Source organism: Staurois parvus, unplaced genomic scaffold (assembly GCF_062004578.1).
Source record: "Staurois parvus isolate SC_StPar_1 unplaced genomic scaffold, SC_StPar_1.0 ptg000440l, whole genome shotgun sequence".
Lineage (NCBI taxonomy): Eukaryota > Metazoa > Chordata > Amphibia > Anura > Ranidae > Staurois > Staurois parvus.
In genome coordinates this window covers 4,801,648-4,815,316 of record NW_028318236.1, presented here as the reverse complement: position 1 = coordinate 4,815,316, position 13,669 = coordinate 4,801,648, and the positions used below count along the sequence as shown (strand labels likewise).

Genomic DNA, 13,669 nt, shown 5'->3' with positions numbered 1-13,669 from the left:
ACCTGTGAATACGAAGGCTTAAATAATTCATGGTCAAATAAATCTGCTTGTGAGCTCTGAACACCCACCATAATATCAGCGTTGTCTGGTGGGCATGCGTATTCTGTCCCTAATGATAATTTGGGAGACACTAGGCACATTCTGCAATGCTTCACTTGCTGATAATAAAATAGACAATGCATATTGTGCCACCATCAGCTGCTGGTTATGTGTAATTAAAATTTATATCCATCAAGAAGTCTGTATTTGTTTTGTAAAACTGGACATGTGCGGAGGAGACAGGGTTTCTGTACAATGCAATTTAGGACCTTGTGGCTGGTAATTTTTCTAGACTGAGTACTTGTAAGCTGCTGATTATAAATTCTCTTGTATCACTCTAGAGGCCCGATGTTCTCATTATTTTCCTGCTCTCTGAATTCTAGGTGCTTTCTGCTACTAAAATTAGCAGCTTACTCTGAATAGGTGATATGGGCTGATGAATACATAAAGGCAGGGCAGTAAAAGTGAAAATGGGATGTTAAAGGAAACCTGTACTGAAAAATATGAGTATCTCACCATAACTGACCTCCAAATATGAATCGTAGTTGCTTGGGAGTCATTTCTTCCTTGTGACCTGAAATAGGTATGCAGAAGTTGGGTGAGGCTAGAACTCCTGGTTTGCATACTTTATCCAAGTCAAAACAAAGGATGTTTAATGTCTTACAGATCATTTAATTACAAAAGCAATATTCTCTCTCCAGAGGTTGAGCAAGCTCTCTCCTGAATCAAAGTTATAGCTAACCTAAATCAGCAAAACCGCTGTTCCCCACTAATTGGAGCGCTCTGGCTCTGACTTATTAGTGGGTGTGTTGGACCTTTGTATAGAGATCACGTCTTCCACACAGAGAGAAAGGATTCTTCTTTGCAGCAGGGTGGCAGGAGTCAGGCATCTATGCTTAGGCTGTGGCTGATTTTTAAAAAAAACACACTGTAAGACTCTCCACACCCATTTTACCTAATTTACTTTATACTTAATTTAAACTGAGAGTTCAGTAGAGCTTTGGGTAGAACCATAACATGGACATGGGAAGGCAGCTTCTTCAAACTGTGGCCTGACCATAGGTAGGCAGCTTCTCCAAACCAAAGCATGGACATTGATAGGAATCGTCTTGTACAAACCATTGCAAGACTGTGTGTTGTCATCTTCTCCTTCTCCAAACTTTAAAATGATCTTGGGTAGGAAGCTATTTCTTCTTGAAATTGTAGCATGACCATGGATAGGCAGCTTCTTCAACCTGAAGCATGGCCTTGGGAAGCCAACTTCTTCAAACCAAAGTATGTACATGGGTGGGCACCTTCTTCTTTAAAACGTAGTGCTGTCATAGTTAGTGTCATGGAAATTTTGTATTGTTGGTCGAACTTTAAATGTGTCATGTATTCGTGTTATTCATATGTCTCTCGTGTGGCTTAATTAAAGCTCTGAAGGCTGCAATTGGGCCATGCGCATGTACAATGTATGTATTACAGTACTCGGCTTGGTAATGGATGAGATGGCAGATCTGCGCTTATAGACCGGCGTGTATACCACCACGGCATTCCATGCGAATGCCGCTGTCAGTAGACCGTGGGCCTGTATCCACATATCAGCAGCATGGTACCACGTGGGCTTCATAACGCAATGCTCAAGCGGTGTGAACTCCACGTGTAGGCTTATGCATATCTTACAACCCATTACCAACTTGAAACTGTATCTCGGATGGATGTGTTTTAATAAAGATCGTATCGGGCCCATCCAGGTACAGACTGATATTTTTAGGGAGTGCTTGTGCAGAGAATTTTGCATACCAATAGAAGCTAGTAGGACAGGAAATATGACCTCAGATGGCTCATAGGGGGGAAGGGGAGGAAGTCTGCTGACCTCAGAAGGTTCATGGGGGAGGACCAGTGATAGATAATAGCAAAGGCTATGCTCCAATTGGAATGTACATCCTCTGTATAAGCAATCCCCATTGTATTGTTCGGTGGGAGGGATTGACTTTATTCATGTGGGGGGCATGTGTGTATTCTTAATAAAACAGAGAGCTGAGCCTAAAATCAGCCCTTATGTGGATTGCAACCAGCCTTAGAGTGTCGTGTGATCATTCTAGGGTACCGGAGCTCCAATCACCCACAAATTCAACAGGACCAAAGTATTTGGATGGGCAGGAATCGTGTAGTTTGGCTGCAGTCGTGGTAAGCGAAATTCGCACAGCTTTATGGGGGATTTCTGCGCATCCAACTGCGAGTACTCACGGTAAGGAGAAATTCGTTAAAGCGAATTTCCAAGACAGTTTGGCGAGCCTGGTGGATACTAACGCGTATTCTTGCGTAGCTAACCTAGAACGAGGGGGGAAATGGCTATCATGAACTAGCAAAAAGTATGCCGGCACATTTCAGGTCTCTCTGCCATTAAGAGGATCGCTTTTTGCGTGTTCGTGTGGCTGATTTCGCTCTCTGTTAGCTAACAAGAAATACCGCTTAACAAGGACCTCGTTTTTTGTCCTAAACTCTTGATTTGTGGGTGAAAGACAAGGGTTTGTCTCTGCGGAACGCAGCAGAGGGGGGGGTTTTGGTTGGCTGGATTTGGTCAAGTTTAAAAAATCTTCCAACCAAAAATTAAACGGGTATATGTTTTAGTGGGTAAAAGTTGTTGCATAGTGTTAGGTAAGTATTTGTGGGCTGTAGGTACTGTGGTGATTGCTTTACCCCCCTCCACGTGAGGTAATTATTACAGTGCTGAAAGGCTTAGGTTAATTGTTAACTGTTGTAAGATCTGTGTTATGTGGTCTGTACAATGTTTTGTGGTACCACTGCTCCCAGCAAGCATGCAGCAGGGGGTCCTTTTTGTTACATGTGCATGTTAGTGTGATATGTTGGTGTTTTATGTCCGTTCTGTGATTGTGCCCAAATTGTGTTGTATGTGTACTTCATATTGTTGTGTAATTGTCCAGTGTATGTTCTGTCTAAAAGTCTGTTTTATGTAAGAGGCAATTTTGAGGCTAGAGTCTGCCGTGTGCTCCTCTGTGGGGGGTCATTCTAGTATCTGCCATGTGCTCCTCTGTGGGGGGTCATCTTCTTGACAAACCACATGGACTCCTTTTGTTTGGTGGCCATTTTGTTGGCTACCAAATGTGCAGTAATCTCTATGCAATGTGCATGAAGTTTCCTATATGCATTTGACCCATATTGTGTTTTTAATCCAAATTTTTTACAGTTTCATTTGTTTGCTTTTAGCTTTAAATTTGCGTATTGCCAGCCAATTTAAAGTGTATTAAGCGAGTTTTCCCTTCACGTGTTCCACATTTAATGAGCGCGGTGAAGTCTGGGTTTTTGCACATAGATTTCTTGTATAGTGATTATGTTTTTCTTGTGTTTTTCCTGTTAAAAGTAGTTCCTTATTGTAAAGCGGGTTTGTTTTAAGCTGCTGTGTCGCGTGTTTCACGTCCAGCAGACTTTTTGTGTAAACGGTTCTAGGTGGTTGCAGTAAAGATTGCGTGTATAACGTGGATCGTTTAGCGGTGCTGATAGGAGTGATTTTTGAGTCAGCAACAAGGTTACTTTTGGCGCAGTTTTTCGGTTTACCTCTGTGTAATTGTTTTACTGTGAAACGTCCCGTGTTTTTCATAAGGATCCACTTTGTCCTTTTTAACAGTTTTTCAGGTTGAAAAAGGGTTTTTCTGTGTGTATTAGGAAAGTTTTTTTCTTTACACAAATTTCCTAAAGGTCAGTTAGCAGGTTTCTGCCCAACCAGTGACCCCTAAGTAACATCCAAGAACCCCTCTTTTTGTTTTGACTTGTGTTAGCTACTGTGTGCAGGGAGAGAAAAGCCACTTTCATCATTGTGCGGTGTGGCCTGCCAAACACAGTGGGTGATGAGAACCACATAAATTACGCTGTGTGAGTGGGCGGTCCAGGGAAGTGTAACGCTTAGCCTGGTTACCACAAACACTTCGGGTGGTCAGGATCACACAAATTGCGCTGTGGGAGTGGGAGGTGTGCTCTCAGTCTGACCGCCACTTGATGCGCTTCGGGTGATCGATAAGTATCACATAAATTACGCTGTGCTGGGAAAGTGGTGGAATCAGGCCTCTCGGTAGGATCCCACCGAGTGCTCCAGGGGGTAAACAGGTACCCGGACGCGGGATATATACCAGTGACTAGTCACGATGGGCAGTAGTCAGTCCATGAAGAGAGAGGGGGAACCAGCCCTCTTCAGGGTAAGGACAGCTGCACAACTGATGAAGGTGAGTTTGGGGGGGAAGTCTACAGAACCCCTCAAAAGGTGGAATAAATGGTCGAAGGGTACCAGATGGGAAATTCCCCGGGAAGGTACATTTGACGCATGGAGGTGGGAAAAATTCATCTCTGAATTTGGACCACGGATGCAGGCGTCAGAACTAGAGATCGCACAGCTATGGCTTCACAGGTCAATCCGATTAGGGAAGCAAGGCATACATAAACTGGTGTCTGTCCGGAAGAACCAGGTGATGTATACCTGGCCTCCAGAGGGAATAAAACAGGAGGATCCAGTGTCAGAGGTGGAGGAAGCTCTTTCAGGGCTGACTCTACTAAGGCAGGCAGGATCAGGGTCTGCTGGGGTTCCCGAACAACCAACAGTGGCTGAGATAAGTATAACTGCACCTGTCTCTTCTGTTAGTGACGTCACTCTTGACATACCTTCTGTGTCTTCTGTCTCTATGCCTCAGCCTCTGCCTCTACCTCTCCCTTCTCCCTGCTTCACCCCAGCTCCTTCTGTTTCCAACTATGAAGCCTACTCAACAACCGATTTGCAGACTATCTGTGAATCAAGGGGAATAGACACCCGGTTAAAAAACAGGGCGGATTGCATCAAAGCGCTACGAACCACTGATCAGACCCCTGCCCCCCAGCTATACCCTGATCTGAGGGACCTCAAACCTGAAGGTGCAGTAAGCGAGGTGGTTAATCTAAGCCCACCGATGATGCTGGGTCAGCCCTTGCACTCTTCCCGGACCGAGGCCTATCCAGTCAGGGTGCAGCAATTTGAAGGTCCTCCCAATGCACGGGGGGAACGGACTTTAGGGGAACGGGTAGTTTGGCATGTCCCCTTCACCCCGGCAGAGATCCGCACTATTCTGGCTGAGCTCCCGGACTATCGAGTCAATCCGAGAGGATTTGCTCGAATGTTTGGACAAAACCAGTTCAGCTATGGTATGAGCGGGTCAGATTGTGCACAGATCCTACGGGCAAAGGTGGGCATGGAAGTGGCCAGTACAGTGATTGCAGGGTGCTCTATAACCACGCATGAGGAGATGACTTCAGGGGGCAAAGAGTTCTGTACACAGCTAAAGGCAAAGCTTCCAGAAATGTATGGTGCTACCTCTACTACGGACATGATGAAGCTCACCCAGGGTCCTAATGAGGAAAGCGCCTGCTTCTGGCGCCGTCTCAAGCAGACGGCACTGGATGCGGATCTGGAAGTTGGACCTGATGCTCCAACTGAAGGGGTAAAGGTGACCGCGACGCACATTCTGTTGCGGGCCAAATTTTTGGAAGGCATCAATATTAAAATTCGGGAAAGGCTGGTTCTGGCCCGACCCGAATATAATGAGATGTCTATCCCTGCTATCCTTTCCACTCTTGCGGCAATAGAGAGGGAAATGGATAGAAGAAAACAAGACAAGGCCAAAGTTCTTATGTCCCAGACCCCACACGAAAAACCAAGGGATCTGGGTCACAGGAAGGATAGGCCCCCACCCAGGTGCTTCCAGTGCCACCAAACGGGGCACATGAGGAGGAGCTGTCCCCAATTACCTAAAGGTCGGTGGCAGTTCATTCCTGATGAGTCCTCCGCCCCTATGACCACCATGGTAAGTAACTCCTATGAATTCTCATAGGAAGTTGACAAATCGGTGTCGGCCCAGATCCATCTTTTTCTAGAGGAATTAAAATATCCCCTCCCTTGCCTCACCGACACCAGTGCAGCAAGAACGGTCCTGCGAAAACAGGACATCCAAGGCAAGGTACCCCTCTCAGGGGAAAACCCTCCTAACCCCTACTAACCTCACTATCAAACGATGCACTATTCTTAACCCAGCTTCTCTTCTTCCTGTGTCGGAAGATGAGAAGGGGGGGGAGGACAGCAATGACAGTGCTGAATTTTGCAACACGACTAACAATACTAACACCTCTTCTGCTAACATGTCTTCTTTGTCCACTACTAATCTCTCTTCCAAAGGACACGACTGCATCTCTTTGGTGGAACTGGAGTCAGCGGCGACACACCCCATATCACCCCGAGAGTAGCGGTAAGGTTGAACGTCTTCCGATACCCAAAAACCTTGGCCTGAATGTCTCCCCATTGCCCCCTATTCCATCCGGAATGCCCCTCGGCAACCACATGGGCTGTCACCCTACGAGGTGTTGTTTGGGGGACCTCCCAAAACAGGGTTGTACTTTCCTCAACAGTTGTTGTCTTTGCATTCACAGCTTACAGGTTATGTGCAATCTCTGCAACGGGAGCTGCAGAAGATACACCATCGGGTTCGCGAATCGCTCCCCGATCCAAATACAATAACAGGTGTTCTTTCTATTGAGCCAGGTGATTGGGTCGTCCTAAAGAAACATCAAAGAACCGGACTCGAGCCACGGTTCACCGGACCATACCAAGTCCAGCTGACGACACCTACCTCACTCAAGCTCGAGGGACGAGACAACTGGGTGCACGCAAGCCACTGCAAGAAGCTTCTCAGCTACACCAGAGAATGAGGGGTGTCATTTTCCTTTTTCTTTTTGTTTGTATGTCTTACATGTGTGTGAACGGAGGAAAAGATGGCAGATACCCCAACCTTTTATTTAAAATGCACCTGCGTTTAGCCAGAACCGCCAACAAAACCAACTGTTGGGTATGCTCAAAGCCCCCACCCAGTCATCACATGTCCGCAATGGCCGCTGTTCATGCCCTATATGACATCCGCGTCGGCATGAAAAAGCAAGGGACCCCTGGTCAGCCCCCACGTAGACATTTGTCGGTAGAACTTAATGACACATTTTTAGCAGGTAACATCAGTTTCAGCACCAATATTAGCTCTAGCTCCTGTAGGGCCCTCACCAGTCCATTATGGGTAACTGGGCAGCTAGGCAGCCCTCAGGTGTGCTTTAACATCAGCTTTGGCACAGGTAACAAGTTTGTTGGGATTACCACCTGTGAGGGAGGTATAACTGTCAATCTGACTAACCAGACTTCCTTTCTGAGTAACCACACTGACCGACCAGACCACGTGTGTTGGAAGGACGGATGTGATGTGCAGACTGAGGGAGCAATCCCCCAGTCTGTGCAACTGTTGCTCAGTACCAGAGGCCGAACGAGGAACTCCTCCTGTTCTGCTCTGACAGGTCCATACTATTTTCTGTGTGGTTCGGCAGCCTATAGAACATTTCCCCAGAACGCGAAAGGTTCGTGTGCCCTCATAAAGCTAGTCCCCGCATCCTATGTAGTGATGGACCATGAAGAGTTGATGGTCCACAAGAAGGTAAGGATGGCAGGGAGAGTTCGCAGGGAACTGTTCTCTGAGGGCGACCAGGCATGGGCTTGGTTCCCCTCATGGACAGGATGGGGAATAGAACTTATGAAGCGCCTGAACAATTTTTCTGTCATCGTGGATAGTATGTTTAACGAGACCGTAGAGGCTGTCAGAGAAATTGCCCAAGAACAACGGCAGATGGGAATTTTAGTGCTTCAGGAGAAGATGGCCCTTGATTATCTTTTAGCCGCCAAAGGGGGGTTCTGTGAGTTCATCGGAGAGGATTGTTGTACTTGGATAGAAGACACCGATGACAAGGTCCAGGCCCATATGGACAAAGTTAGTGAACTACAGGGAAAAGCTAGAGCTATAGCTAGTGAGGGTTGGAATCCGTTCAAGGGTTTGGGAGGATTGGGAGATTTCCTGTTCTCCATCGGATCTTGGTTGAAGGAAGTGGGAGTGTATATCCTGATGCTTCTCTTTTTCATCTGCCTTTTATATGCCGCGGTGAGATGTTCCTGTTGCCTCATCGACCGTGTAAACCAAGCTCGGGCAGACGACCACATCTCCATGCCCGCTCCTGGGATCCCACTCCAACCACTGATCGGAGGAAGACCTCACCAACCATCCACCTTCTCTACAGATTACGTCCTGGCTTCCCTCTAATTTATCTCTCTGAAGACCACATTCTCCAAGACCTTCAAGCAAGCTTCAAGCCTCATCATTGTTTGTGTCTGCGATTTGGAAAACTGTCTGGGTCGAGACCAGCCTTGTGTGGCCCCGTCTGCAGGGGCAATTTGAGAATCTATTGCTGGATCTCCCCAGACCACCGTGGGATCACAAGCTTTATTCATACCACAAGTCTGTTTGTGGTTTTTGCAAGAGCCTTCCTGTAGTGAAGGTTCCAACGCTCTTGAGGATCATCGCTTCAATCAAGCCTGTTTGCGTCGAGTCTGCGTCGGGTCTTGTTGTTTCAGGTACCCCGTGGAGCTTTATTCTCAGGGACAACTACAGGAACTCTTTGAAGTTTGAGACTACACCCATCAAGCTGAAGAAGATCAAGAAGGGACACGAGGAGAATATGATAAAACAGGAGGGAATGTCATGGAAATTTTGTATTGTTGGTCGAACTTTAAATGTGTCATGTATTCGTGTTATTCATATGTCTCTCGTGTGGCTTAATTAAAGCTCTGAAGGCTGCAATTGGGCCATGCGCATGTACAATGTATGTATTACAGTACTCGGCTTGGTAATGGATGAGATGGCAGATCTGCGCTTATAGACCGGCGTGTATACCACCACGGCATTCCATGCGAATGCCGCTGTCAGTAGACCGTGGGCCTGTATCCACATATCAGCAGCATGGTACCACGTGGGCTTCATAACGCAATGCGCAAGCGGTGTGAACTCCACGTGTAGGCTTATGCATATCTTACAACCCATTACCAACTTGAAACTGTATCTCGGATGGATGTGTTTTAATAAAGATCGTATCGGGCCCATCCAGGTACAGACTGATATTTTTAGGGAGTGCTTGTGCAGAGAATTTTGCATACCAATAGAAGCTAGTAGGACAGGAAATATGACCTCAGATGGCTCATAGGGGGGAAGGGGAGGAAGTCTGCTGACCTCAGATGGCTCATAGGGGGGAAGGGGAGGAAGTCTGCTGACCTCAGATGGCTCATAGGGGGGAAGGGGAGGAAGTCTGCTGACCTCAGAAGGTTCATGGGGGAGGACCAGTGATAGATAATAGCAAAGGCTATGCTCCAATTGGAATGTACATCCTCTGTATAAGCAATCCCCATTGTATTGTTCGGTGGGAGGGATTGACTTTATTCATGTGGGGGGCATGTGTGTATTCTTAATAAAACAGAGAGCTGAGCCTAAAATCAGCCCTTATGTGGATTGCAACCAGCCTTAGAGTGTCGTGTGATCATTCTAGGGTACCGGAGCTCCAATCACCCACAAATTCAACAGGACCAAAGTATTTGGATGGGCAGGAATCGTGTAGTTTGGCTGCAGTCGTGGTAAGCGAAATTCGCACAGCTTTATGGGGGATTTCTGCGCATCCAACTGCGAGTACTCACGGTAAGGAGAAATTCGTTAAAGCGAATTTCCAAGACAGTTAGGCAGTTTCTTCTTCAAGGTTCTTTTCCATACTTGGTACTGATTCCAGACTGGATATGATGTTGCAACAGGAAAGTGTGCCTTGCCATTTCCAGTGCAGGCTATGCAAGAGACTTCATGCAGAGCATTCCTTCTCTGCCATCTGATCTGGAGGCTAACTAGAGAGAAGTAAGCTACTTTAAGAGAACAAGGAAGCTTAAAAAAACATAAAAATAAAATCTTGAAGTACAAAGTATATTACAACTGTGCTTTCCTTTTCATACAAAAAGCGCCATTATCATGACTGTATACATGATGTTGTCACAAAAGAAAGTTCTTCTTGTTGGGAAATTTTATTTACTACAACTTACAATCAGAAATGAGAAAAATATATATGAGACCATCTAGTTTGCAAAACGAAAATATATCTCACCTGAACTATACAGCTCTGAGGAACATTATAGGATAACTACACTGCTCAAAAAATTAAAGAAACACTTTGAAAACACATCAGATCTCAATGGGGAAAAATATCATGCTGGATATCTATACTGATATGGACTGGGTAATGTGTTTGGAACATAAGGATGCCTGATCGTTTCATGGAAATGAAAATTATCAACCTACAGAGGACTGAAAACCAAAGACACCCCGAAAATCAAAGTGAAAAAATTATGCAGCAGGCTAGTCCATTTTACTGAAATTTCATTGCAGCAACTCAAAATGTTACTTAGTAGTTTGTATGGCCCCGACATCGGGCTATGCTGCTAATGAGATGACAGATGGTGTCTTGGGGTGTTTCTTCCCAGATCTGGACCAGGGCATCACTGAGCTCCTGGACAGTCTGAGGTGCAACCTGGTGGTGTCGGATAGAATGAAACATGATATCCCAGAGGTGGTCTATTGGATTTTGGTCATGCGAGCATTGGGCCATTTACTGGTACTGTATCAATTCCTCCATCCTCCATGAACTGCCTGCGTACTCTCTCCACATGATGTAGGGCCATGTCGTGCACCAGGACCCACTGAACCAGTGTAGGGTATGACAATGGGTCCAAGGAATTAATCCCCATACCCAATGGCAGTCAGGGTGCCATTGTCTAGCCTGTAGAGGTCTGTGTGTCCCTCCATGGATATGCCTCCCCAGACCATCACTGACCCACCATCAAAACAGTTATGCTGAAGGATGTTACAAGCAGTATAACATTCCCCGTGGCTTTTCCAGACCCTTTCATGTCTGTCACACGTGCTCATGTGAACCTGCTCTCATCTGTGAAAAGCACAGGGCACCAGTGGCGGACCTGCCAATTCTGGTGTTCAATGACAAATGCCAATCAAGCTTTATGGTATCGGGGAGTGAGCACAGGGCCCACTAGAGGACGTTGGGCCCTCAGGCCACCCTTATAAAGTCTATTTCTTATTGTTTGGTCGGAGACATTTACACCAGTGGCCTGCTGGAGGTAATTTTGTAGGGCTGTGACAGTGCTCATCCTGTTCCTCCTTGCACAAAGGAGCAGATACCGATCCTGCTGATGGGTTAAGGACCTTCTATGGTCCTGTACAGCTCTCCTAGAGTAACTACTTGTCTCCTGGAATCTCCTCCGTGCTCTTGAGACTGTGCTGGGAGACACAGCAAACCTTTTGGCAATGACACGTATTGATGTTCCATCCTGGAGGAGTTGGACTGCCTGTGTAACCTCTGTAGGGTCCAGGTATCGCCTCATGCTACCAGTAGTGACAGTAGAAAAATACAAAAATAGTGAAAAATAGTCAGAAAAGATGAGTAGGGAAAAAAATGTCAGTGGTCTCCAGCTGTAAAACCATTCCTGTTTTGGGGGTCATCTCATTGTTGCCCATATGGTGTGCCTGTTGTTAATTTCATTAACACCAAAGCAGCTGAAACTGATTAACAACCTCCTCTGCTACTTAACTGAGCAGATCAATATCCCAGGAGTTTGACTGACTTGATGCTATACTCTGATTAAAGTGTTCCTTTAATTTTTTTGAACAGTGTATATAAACTTTGACGCCAACTCCTTCACCTCTCGTCCTCCACATGTAACTTGCAGGCCCTCTACAGATTTCAGATCAGCAGATGTGCTCATCTATAGACTGTGCCAGACAACTGTGCAGTACTCCGAATGTGTGGCCTTTTCTCAATAATACCTAATGGAGAACCGGTCACTTTGGAGGCTTGTATGTAAAAAGCTTGCATTCCTGATACATTCTGCTTGCATACATGATATACCTATATACTGTACTTATCCACAAAAAACTTCAGAGACCAGCATTGCTTTTAAAAAGCAAAGTGTTTCATCTATAAAGGGATTGGCAAGTCTGTGGGTTCGTAGTTAGCAGCTGGCTCCAGGACAGAGCTTGCCAGCTTTTTTAGGTAAGCTGCGAGGAACTGGAACTGAATTTCTGAAGCTTGGAGCTCACATTCTTCAGCTGATCCTCTCATTGGTACCTTACATGACTGAAATCCATTTAACAGGATTTTGCAGGTCAGTACGCAATTCATCTTGTAGTCACAAAACAAATGTACTTATATTAAATGATTGAGTGGTTGGAATATCGTAATAGTCCAATACATCCCAATTTTGCATAAAAGGTTGGTTATATAATCTTAGTGCATGTCTTGTGAAACATCTCAATGTGAAGAAATTCCATTTCTACATTTTATCATTCTACTTATATAATATTTATGCATTCAATACCTGAAAAAGGAAAAGATGGTAAATTTTTGTTTTATGTGGATTCGTTATCCTGAATTATCTTAATGCATCATATTCTCTCTTTGAAATATAAAGAGACTTCTATATCTGTATTAAACTAAACAAAAAAAGAAAAATTATGTATTTTCTTTTGTAGTTTTTTTGTTGCACCCACAGAGCTGATATAATTGAAAAATTATCCGTAGCAGAGTAGAACTGTTTTAGAGCTGTAATTATTCCTGCAGCAGTTTTAAACTGCAGCTGAGGCTTCACTCGCATCTTAAAACTGGACTGGAGGGCTCGATTAGTTTCTGTCTGGAACAGGTTGGGCTCATCTTCAACTAATGGAGTCATTTTAGAGCTGGAGTTGTCAAACACAGACCACTGCCCATCCTAACCTACAGCTTTGACCTTTGGCTTTGCTGAAGCATATGAAATCTTTAAAACATTAGTATTCAAGGTTATAACCTTTCTTGAGGGCAAGAGTATTCCATTTGTCCCTTACTTATATAATATTTTAGATGTGGTAAAAACAATGGGTATGCGCTAGGGTCGTGTAAGGAGGTGTTAGGCCAGGTTTTTGTTTTCTTCACAAGATGCCCCCCCCCCCCCCCCAAGATATAATAGAAGGATGAGTAGATGAGTAGAAACCAGGAAGAGTGTAGGCGGAACATCTGAAATGATAGAACACAGAGGTTGGAGCTGGCCTTTATGGACTCTTTTAGAACTGATATACCCCTACAAGCAAGTGTTGTTCCCTGGCTGGGGAATGCCTCGGTGTCCTGGTTCCATAAAAAGGCTAGTAATAAGAACTAGACATAGGATGCCCTTTAAGGGAAAGTACTAATTTGTAAGAACTTATATGTTTTGAAATTTCTGCAAGTAAAGCATTGAAAATCAACTGGACTCATCTCTGATTTTTGTGAGTAGCCTATTCCAAAACTGGTACCTGGCTCAGTCAGGGAGAAGTAGGGTGAAGTGTCATCTCAAAGTATTTATACTGGCTACTGAATACTTTTGTGCTTCTTCAGGGATGAGGCCCACGCAAATGTAATTTAGCTAAAAGGCCTGTTAGTGGCACTCAGGAATGAAATGCACAGCCAACATTTTCTTAGCCCCCATGTACATAAGTATTATCAGGTCATCTGTGGGATGGCCCATAAACAGGGGTTGGATCCTCAATCTTGACCTTTTGGGTATATTGTTAGATTTTGAAGATAAGTTTAGATATTGAAGATAAGTTTTTCATTTATTCAGGTCATGGTATAGCTAGTAGAGCTTAGTCACATTCAATGCAACATGTTAAAGTGTAAATAAAGGCAATTTGTT

At 45.0% G+C, this 13,669-nt stretch overlaps 1 long non-coding RNA gene across 1 annotated transcript in view; it reads left to right on the top strand.

The window, feature by feature from the left end:
* The window catches only part of LOC149454025 (uncharacterized), a 292,751-nt gene extending 290,652 nt beyond the window's left edge, over positions 1-2,099 (top strand). Inside the window, exon 2 of the long non-coding RNA XR_016314400.1 lies at positions 1,369-2,099. This is a non-coding gene — a long non-coding RNA (uncharacterized LOC149454025). The remainder of the gene's footprint in view (positions 1-1,368) is intronic.
* Positions 2,100-13,669: the final 11,570 nt, after the last annotated feature.